At 40.6% G+C, this 9748-nt stretch overlaps 1 pseudogene; it reads right to left on the minus strand.

Moving 5' to 3' along the window:
• Nucleotides 1-8479: 8479 nt before the first annotated feature.
• On the minus strand, nt 8480-8842 carry LOC109393919 (60S ribosomal protein L36 pseudogene; annotated as a pseudogene).
• Between the last annotated feature and the right edge of the window lie 906 nt (nt 8843-9748).

Raw genomic sequence — 9748 nt, forward strand, 5'->3', positions numbered from 1 at the left:
CACACACACACACACACACACACACACACACACACACACACACCCTAAATTTAGATTCCTTAATATATAAACAGCTAATACAGATTGTTATGAAAAATAGAAAAATGGACAAATTATTTGAAGAGTTGATAATAAAGAAAATATAAATCATTCATAAACAAATTATTGTATAAGATGCTCAGTCTCACTCTAACAAGAGCAATACAAAGTCAAAGTTTAATGAGATGCTGTTAACACTTATAACATTGGAAAATTCTTTTAAGTTTAATAAGCCCTGATGTTGTTGGGAGGGCAAATTGATCCATCCTCTTTAGAAGGCATTTAAAAAGTACCATCAAATTTTCAAATGCATTTACTTTTTGACTTGGCATTTCTACATCTAGGAATTTATTTTACCGATATCCAGTAGTCCCCTCTTATCCATGGGAGAGAGATTCCAAGACCCCAGTGGTTGCCTGAAGCTGCGGATATTACCGAACCCTATATACACCATGTTTTTTTCCTATATATACATACCTGTGATAAAGTTTAATTTCTGAATTAGGCATAGTAAGAGATTAACAACAATAACTAATAATAATAAATAGAACAATTATAGCAATATACTGTAATAAAAATTATGTGAATGTGGTCTCTCTCCCTCTCAAAATACCTTATTGTACTATACTCACCCTTCTTGTGATGATGTGAGATGATGCAATGCCTATGAGATGAGATAAAGTCAGGTGAATGACATAGGCATTGTGACAGCGTTAGGCTACACTTGACCTCCTGACAATAAGGGTTACTTAAACTCAAGCACTGTCATACCTTGACAGCTGATCTGTTAACTGAGATGGCTGCTGAGTAACTAACTAATGGGTGGGTAGTATATATAGCATGGATACACTGAACAAAAAGATGATTCATGTCCTGGAATGGACGGAGAATGATGGCATGAGGTTTCATCATGCTACTTAGATGATGCACAATTTAAAACTTATGAATAGTTTCTTTTTGGAATTTTCCATTTAATATATTTGGACAGTGGTTGGCCATGAGTCATTGAAACCATGGAAAGCAAAATCATGGATAAGGGGGGACAACTATATTTGCACATGAGCGTAAAGATGCAAATACACATTGCAGTAACAAAAGAAGCCAGCCAAATGCACATTGGTAGGCAGCTGGTTAAGACCCAGTGTATCCATAGAATGGAATACTATGCAATGGTGAAAAAGAGCAAAACAAAACTACTTGGTATTGATAAGAGAAAATTTCCTGGATATAGTATTAAACTGTAAAAAGCAAGATGAAGAAGAGCATATATAACATGCTATCATGTTTAAAAATATGGGTGGGAAAATATACATATATTACTTACAAACGACTAGACTATTTGTGGATATACAAGAAACCATTAACAGTGATTGCCCCTGGAAAGGTTTCCTGAGAATTTGGGGTAAAGGATAAGAGACTTACTTTTTAATAAATTTCCTTTTGCGATGTTCAAATTTGTGCCATAATCAAGAATTACCTATTTAAAAAAAAATTATATATAATTTAAAATTTTCCCATGAAAGGAGTTAAAACAATAATTTTATTTTGGTGATATATAGTTAAATTCAGGAAAACAAAGAGAAAAGACTAATTATATTCTGTCATGTTAAAGGAAAATATTAGTAACACTTTTTTGGGAAAAGTTTGAGGTTTTTATCTAAAGAGATAAAAAAAACCTCACTTCTATTATGTCTTTACATTTTCAGAATTATTATGTATAAACTAACACTTCAGACAAAATAATAGCTAATATTTAGAGAGAATTTACTATGAGCAAACATTGTGTGAAGTGCTTAAAAATAACAGCATTGTTCTCATCTCCCCATTATAGGGAATGAAAGCTCAGAGAGGTTAATTGACACAGCTAGTAAATTATAGAGATGATGCAAACCTAAGCAGTCTGACCCCAGAGTCCACATTCCTAACCACTGTACAGTTTATTATTGTTATTAATGACTCCTTTGTTTCATACAAAACTTAAGGGTACATAATTTCCAATTCAAAGCAAGTACTTATCAGAAAAAGAATCTAACCTTAATTATAGGAAATAAAAACACAAATGCTGTAAATTCATAAATTCTATAAATAAATTATAATATCGTTTCTGATTTTATGGTCAACAATTCAGAAAAATAAAAATGTAGCATTTTAATACATTTAAGTAACAATTGGAAAATTGTTGACCACTGTATTATACCTATAGTACACATTATTTTAGTGTTTATATTCTTGATCTTCATGAAATCTTAAAGTAATGAATAACATGTTTTAGGTCAGTGTCAAGATTGAATTATGTCCCCCCAAAAGATATGGTGTAGTCCCAACCCCCTCTTATGGGTTGAATTGTGTCCCCTCAAAATTCATAATTTGAAGCCCTAGCCCATATTGCCTCAGAATATAACAGTATTTGGAGAAAGGGTCTTTATAGAGGTGGTCAAATCAAAGTGCGGTCTTTAGGGTGGGCCCTAATCCAATACACTGCTGTCCTTATTGAGAGGGAAATTAGGCACAGAGACAGACATGCGCAAAGGGAAGACGATATAAAAAGACACAGGAAGAAGATGACCATCTACAAGCCAAGGAGAGAAACCTGGAACAGATCCTTCCTTCATAGCCCTAGCAAACACCCAACTCTCCCAGCTGTGAATGGGACCTGATTTGGAAACACGGCCTTTGCAGATATAATGAAATTAAAATGAGGTCGTACTCACTAGGGTATGGGCCCTAACCCAATATGACGGGTGTCCTTATAAGAAGAAAAGGAGAGACACAGGCAAAGGGAGAGCCCCATGTGAAGACAGAGGTCAAGACTGGAGTGATGTGTTTACCAGCCAAGGAATGCCAAGGAGTGCCAGCGACTCCAAGAAAGGCCGGAAGCAGATTCTCCCCTGGAGCCTTCAGAGGGAGCATACCCTGCCTGACACCTTAATCTCAGACTTCTGGCCTCCAGCACTGTGAGACAATACATTTCTGTTGTTCTAAGCCATCCAGGTTGTGGTACTTGCTGCTGCAGCCCTAGGAAATGAATGCGGTTGGGTTCCCTAGAGTCAGGTCAGTGTGGGAGTGACTTGTTACACAAGTGTTCATGATGAAACCATGAATGGAGTGGAGAGAGCACCCAGGAAGGGGACACTAAGGCCGTCTGCTAAGCTCCACAGATGGCGATGTCCCCTGACACTGAGGGGGCTCTGGAGTGTAAGTGATGCCTTGAAGGGCTAGGGTTTCTGCTCCAGCACTCCATCAGTCACAGGCTCTAGACCAGGGGTCAGCAAACTTTTGAGACGGAAGAGCCACCAGGGGTTGGCAAACTGCGGCTCGCAAGCCACATGCAGCTCTTTGGGTACGTACATGTGGCTCTGAAGTAAAATTGAAAATGAAAATAAAACTATCATTGTTTTATTTATAATATCACTTTAAATTTTCCTTATTTGTAAAAATATATTTATGGCTCTCGAATAATTTTTAAATTTTTGTAAGGGACAGGATTGGCTCTTCCAAGGGTCGGTAAACTTTTGAGATGGAATGAATGTACCCAAAGAGCCGCATGTGGCTCGCAAGGCGCAGTTTGCCGACCCCTGCTCTAGACCATCCTGAGGAATTTACCTACAGGCAAGTGGGATCCAGTAACTAGAAGGTAGTTCTTTGTAAAAGTGCAGCACATGCTGCTTGTTGAAATCAAAAGCACCCCACAGAGGGGAAGAATAAAATGGTAAAAAGGGATGCGAGGGAATTGAGACAGAGCAACAGCATCATCCAACATATCAACTACTCTGGTCTGTGATAGGTGGAGTCCAGAAAGCTGGGCGCTGATTTCTAGTCCTGCTACTCACTTGGGTAACTTTAGGAGCATGCAGTTGCAGCTTGGGCCTCGGTTGATGCTTCTGTTAAGAGATAATGGTAATGCTTTTACTACAAGTTTTTTTTCAGAAAATGTTACTTTTCAGGGCTGATATCCATCTGGTATAGTTACATATTGATTGTCAAACATAAATAGTTCTGTATTGACTGGTAATCTGCCACTGCCCTGGTGTCCCCAGATGCCCCCTCCTGCTTCAGTCCCTTCCCTGGACCCCTGGACTTCTCTATGATCAGCTCCGTGGAGGTTGCATGGGCTCAACTATATGGAACTCTGAGTTGTTATGAAAAAAACCTGATTTTGCTCAACCGTAGTAAACTCTTACTAGTTATGGGGGGAAAAAATCTGATTTTTCACATTCTCATTTTACCTCCAAAAATATATAATTTCATCAAATTCCCTTTCACAAATGTCTCTTACATAGCTCATTAACCAGAAGGTTTTGTTCTCTTATAAAAATGTATCAGAGAGATGTGAGAGTCTGAAACTCAGAGGAAAACCCTGTGTTAGCCCGAGCATAGGAGGAGAGTGGTCTGCAACATTCTCTTCCATCTTTCCTCAGCGAGCAGCCCTAGAGTCTTCAGCACGTTCCTTTTACAGCTTTTGTGACTCATTTCCTCATTTGTAACACAGAAATAGTGATGCAGTGCCAACCAACCATAAAGGAGTGGTATGAGAATGCTCGTCATAAATTCAACCTTTATTTCATGTATAATTTTGAACTTAGGTATTTATAATACAGTACTTTTGCGGTTGAATATTTTCTATTATTTTTGGCTCTGTTTTTTGTGACTAGAAGCTATGAAGTATATAGACCGTGATGGAAAACCATGCCCTGCACAGCACCCTAGACTGCAGTGTCCTTAAAAGGCAATGTGCTGGCTTGAGAAATTGAATGATTTCATAATTAACCTGTGATCCGAGTCCACCCCCTGCTTCACATCTGAAAGCATGTTTGCACAGAGGGAGAAAAGTGTCTTTTCTTCACATGTTTTCATCTCACAGCTCCTCTTCTAGGTCTCCTCATTGGAAAGATGTTTATTTCTGCACAGGCAAATTATTGCTCCTGGAAGAATCCTTCATGGTCATATAATGCAGCCTCTCTCCCAATGCAGAGTCCCATCTACGAAACTGATAGATGACCTGCCAAAGAGTAATTATTTATTTATTGAATGCCTACTGTGTGCTTTGACATTATGCCAGAGCTCACACATTGGCAGACCCTGAGATAAAGATTCAAGTGCAAATAGTTTATTGAGAGAGGAGCCCAGAAAACACTGGACATGATGGACATGAGACAGAGAAGGGACGGAAGGCCATAAAGGGTTCCCTATCATGCAAGTTACCACTGTGTGCAAAGAGAACTCAGTCGCAGTAGGGAGCTCTGCAAACCATGACTCAGAATTAACCCCACCAAGGGGCAGGGGAGCTGGGGTATTTATCCAATTCTCCATTGGTTCAGGGTGCTTTCAGGAGAACTCGCTGTCCGGCATTTCTGGTTTCCCTGGGCATGGGTGCAGTGTGTTTCCAAGGCCAGAAAAGGCTTCCAGTGGAGATTTTCAGGGGTCAGCTGTAAGTAGCCTTTGATTTTGGAAGTGAACCCAAAGGGGGTTGGGGTGGGGGCCACTGACAGCATCTTCTACAGTAGGAAGACAGAAAGAATTAAGATGCTCTCCCTCTTTTGCCCTGTAGGAGAAAACAAAACATTCACTCCTTAAACCCAGTAGTGTCCAAGGTGGGGAGGGGTACAAGTGAACAGGGGTACAAGTGAAACACTGCAGTAATGGAGGTGACAAATCTGAGGAAGAATGTGTAAAAACCTAAGTCAAATTGGGGTGAAGATGAGCAATGAGAATAACAATAGCTCTAGATGACATCAGGCCATGACTAGTTGTCAGTAGCCCAAATGATGAGATTGTCAGGAATGTTATGGAAATACCAGCCTTCCCATAGTTGTCTGGCTGAAGTCCCCTTGGGGAGGAAAAACCTGACACAGAGTCAAACCTTGGGCAAAGGGGTTGGAAGGACACAGGTGAGCTGGGCAGGGTTTCCAGCTCCTTCTCCTTCTTTAGGGAAAGCTGGTTGAAAATATGAGTGGCAGGGAGCCAGGCAGAAGGGCCAGCATGGCAAGCTAACCAGAGACATGGAGATTCAAGGCCTAGATGGCAATGTCTGACCTGGCAATGTTGACACCAGTTTCTTAGGCCAACGCAAGGGATGCCAAGGCTGGCCTAAGCCCACCTGCCTGCATGAAGAGTAAATACTATCCAGCTCGGCTGTAGCTTGTTTTGATTATGAAAGGGGTGAGGCTGAGCCTGTTCAGAGTCAGAAATCATGAGAAGAAGCTTCTGGGTGTTGGGGCAGGTCGGGGGGACTTGCCAAGGCAGCTTGGAGTGAAGCTGTCCAGCTTTTAGGATGTTTTTCTCTGGGTTCAACTGAAATTTACCTCTCTCCATCTTTTCCTTGGTGTTAATGCTGCCCTTTGGAATTTCTTGATCAGACCAAAGGAGGGTTTTTGTCAACATAGTGTCTAGTCCATGGCAGCCAATAAAAACTCCATTGGAGGTAGGTGTTTTTTGTGCTTTGTAAGCTATTAGGAAGGTTATGACAAAAAGGGTGTGGCTCATATCTCCTCCCCTGGTTTCAGCTAGACTCTCCTACTCCAGATATTTCCAGGGAAAGCAACTCTGTCATGGATACATGTTGGATTTGTAGCGCTTTACTGACAAGCTCCTCTTCCCTAATCCATGTGCCATTTCAGGCTCACACCGGCGCCGTCTCAAACCGCAATTTCTCCTTTCCCTCTGGTCTGCCATTACAAACCCATCAGTGGGATTTCTCCCCCATCGTGATGCTCATCCTCTTACAGAATTTTAAGTGTACTCAACATTTGTTCAGATTCTTTCTCATTGAAAGAAACATATTTTGCTACCATATGAGCCTGGCATATGGATCAAGAAGGGCTTTAATTCATTTTGTGTTATTTGAAAGTTAAAAATTTAAGAATGAATAACAATATTGCTCACATGTTGGTAAGTCTGCTGTGGTCACTTTGGCATATTTGTATAAGTGGTACCCTACATCCTAATTAGGATTTGAACATTGCTCCTTTTAGAACTGAACAAAGACTTTTGTTGTTGACTTTGCTTTATAGGGTCACTCCACTACAGACAGGATACCTTTAGGTTAACCTAGAGCAGCGGTTCTCAATCTTCCTAATGCCGTGACCCCTTAATACAGTTCCTCATGTTGTGGTGACCCCCAACCATAAAATTATTTTCGTTGCTACTCTATATAACTGTAATTTTGCTACTGTTATGAATCATAATGTAAGTATCTTTTTGTTTTCCGATGGTCTTAGGCGACCCCTGTGAAAGGGTCGTTCGACCCCCAAAGCGGTTGCGACCCACAGGTTGAGAACTGCTGACCTAGAGGTTATAGAAGGGAATTGAAAAGTTTGGCTAAAAGACCTTATGTCTTTTGAGCTAAACATTTTCTATTTCATTCTAATCGCATGTTTATGGATTTCTGAGAGATTAAAAACGATGTATTATTATAACAGCAGGCACCCACACCAAAAAAGAGAGAACAAGCCACACCAAAAAGACAGGAAAAGAGAAGAATGAAAATTCCACAAAAATGAAGTCAGAGGGATGGATACAATTATTATTCTTGTCCAACCAAAAAAGAGTCAGAAAAAATGGGGCTTTCTCAGTGTAGAGAATAACCTTTTCTCTCCCATTCACATGAGATTGTTCCCAACTCTCATTATTTTATTAGAATTTCTAATGATGTTAAATAGTAATGAATTTTGAATCATAGCTTCCATTAACAATATAGTTTAAAAACTTAAACCTGAAGAATTTACATACACACATATTCTCCAAGTTTAAGGATAGATGATAGATAGATAGATAAACACTTTCTTTACCTTAACATTATTGAACCTGAATCTGACTGTATGTGTATGTAATGTAAATATATTTCTTTTATAAATGATCTTTCTTCTTTTGTCATTTTCAATAGAAACTCCATTTCCATTAATTCCCATCCTACCAAAAAAGGAACTATTTTTAAAGTTAGGTTAAAAATATTGTTTTCTTTTGATCCTTCTTAATAACTGACATAAAAGTAGGTTATGTCCTACTTCTAGAAGAGAGCCTATGCATGGTGAGGAATACACAGAAGGGACTGTGGTAGAAATCATTTGTCATTCTCTATATTCTTAAATATTGAAAATATCAAAGCTGGAATTATCCCCATGCATGATTTTGCTTCTTCTAGAGTAGAGAAATGTGGATTTGTGATGAAATCTAAAACCTAAAAAAAAAAAAGGTAATTACCATTTAAAAGGAAAAACAAATTTTTCAAAAACTAAACAGAGCAAACTATGGTAGGTTTATAAATGAGGTCAAAAGAGAAAGAATCGGAAACATCTGTGGTTGATATGCCCTTAGTGCATATAGTAAAAATTTCCTAATTAAATAGACCTAAATTTTTAAAAGCAGCATTCTGAACTGTCATTGAGAGGTAGAAGGGGAAAAGGTCAGGTATCTCAGCAAACCACTCTTGTCTCATAATTTTTCAGATTTTTTTTTTTTTCTGAAAAGGTTTTATTAGACAGGGGGTGGGGCTCAAGTGCTTCCTGGCTGCTGCCTTCCTCACGGCTGCAAGGACGTTGCTCAGCTCCTATCTTCCTCTTGGTGCAGATGTGTGTCCCCCACCCTTTTCTTGAACTTCAGGGCCCGCCTGTCCTGAGAGCCCTTGAGCAGCTCCTTGGCGCTGCTCACAGGGGGCAAAGCTGCACACCTTCCGGACCACGTCCTGCGTGCACTTGGAGCGCTCGGTGAGGCGCCCGCAGTGGCGGCTGTGCCTTGGCTTGCTTACGTTCTCCGTCACCTCGGGGTCCTTGTTGAGGCCCGCAGCCATGGGATAGCGCCCAGCCATGGCTGCGCCAGGTCCAACTAACCCCAATTTTTCTTATTCTTTTTGAGTAAGGTAAGATTTTTCTTTGACCTTCACCACACTGTCACGTACATTTTATTTAGATGTTCTCAAGCAGTTTAGACTGACGTTTCTGGGATTGAGGCCTGGAATAGAATCATCATAGAGGCTGGAAGAATGTGTTTTTTTCTGTTTGTTTTTTTTAAAAATAATTTTTTAGAAAATATTTTTATTGGGGAATTGGGGGAGGGGAACAGACAAGTTGTTCTTCAATCTTCGTTGTGGAGGGCACTAGTCGCCATCTGGCTGCCTGTTGGCAGCTCGTGGCCTCTAAGCTCAAGGTGCTGTGTTCATCTTAGTTGCGGGTGGGTGTAGCCACCATCCCATGTGGGAGTCGAACCCAGCAGCCTTGTTGTTAAGCGCGCACGCTCTATCCACTGAGCCATCTGGGCAGCAGACCGGCTCAAGGGGCCAAGTTTAGTCTTAGTTGCGGGTGGGCGTAGCCCACCATTGAACAGGCAATCTTGTTGTTACACCAGCTGAACCATCCTGCCACCTGTTGGCAGCTCAGCGACAGCTCAGCTCAGGCACAGCATCACTGGCCCATGTGGGAATCAAACCGGTGGCCCTGTTTCTCAGAGCTCACTCTCTTAAGCCAACTGTTAACCAACTGAGCCGCTTGGCCACTCTGGAAGGATGTTAATTGCATCTATTAACCCTACCGCCTCCCAGACATTTGTTTAATCCTTCCTAACAATTCTGTAAGGCAGGTATTATCCCCATTTCACAGATAAGGAAAGGTAAGTCTTAGATTAAACAACTTGCTGAAAGTGGAACTGGGATTCAAGCAGAGGTCTGCCCCTCTCTAAAGCTAAAGTACCAAATGACTCTCATTTATGGTAAAACAAG

Source organism: Hipposideros armiger, unplaced genomic scaffold, assembly GCF_001890085.2.
Source record: "Hipposideros armiger isolate ML-2016 unplaced genomic scaffold, ASM189008v1 scaffold_397, whole genome shotgun sequence".
In the NCBI taxonomy this organism is placed as follows: Eukaryota; Metazoa; Chordata; class Mammalia; order Chiroptera; family Hipposideridae; genus Hipposideros; species Hipposideros armiger.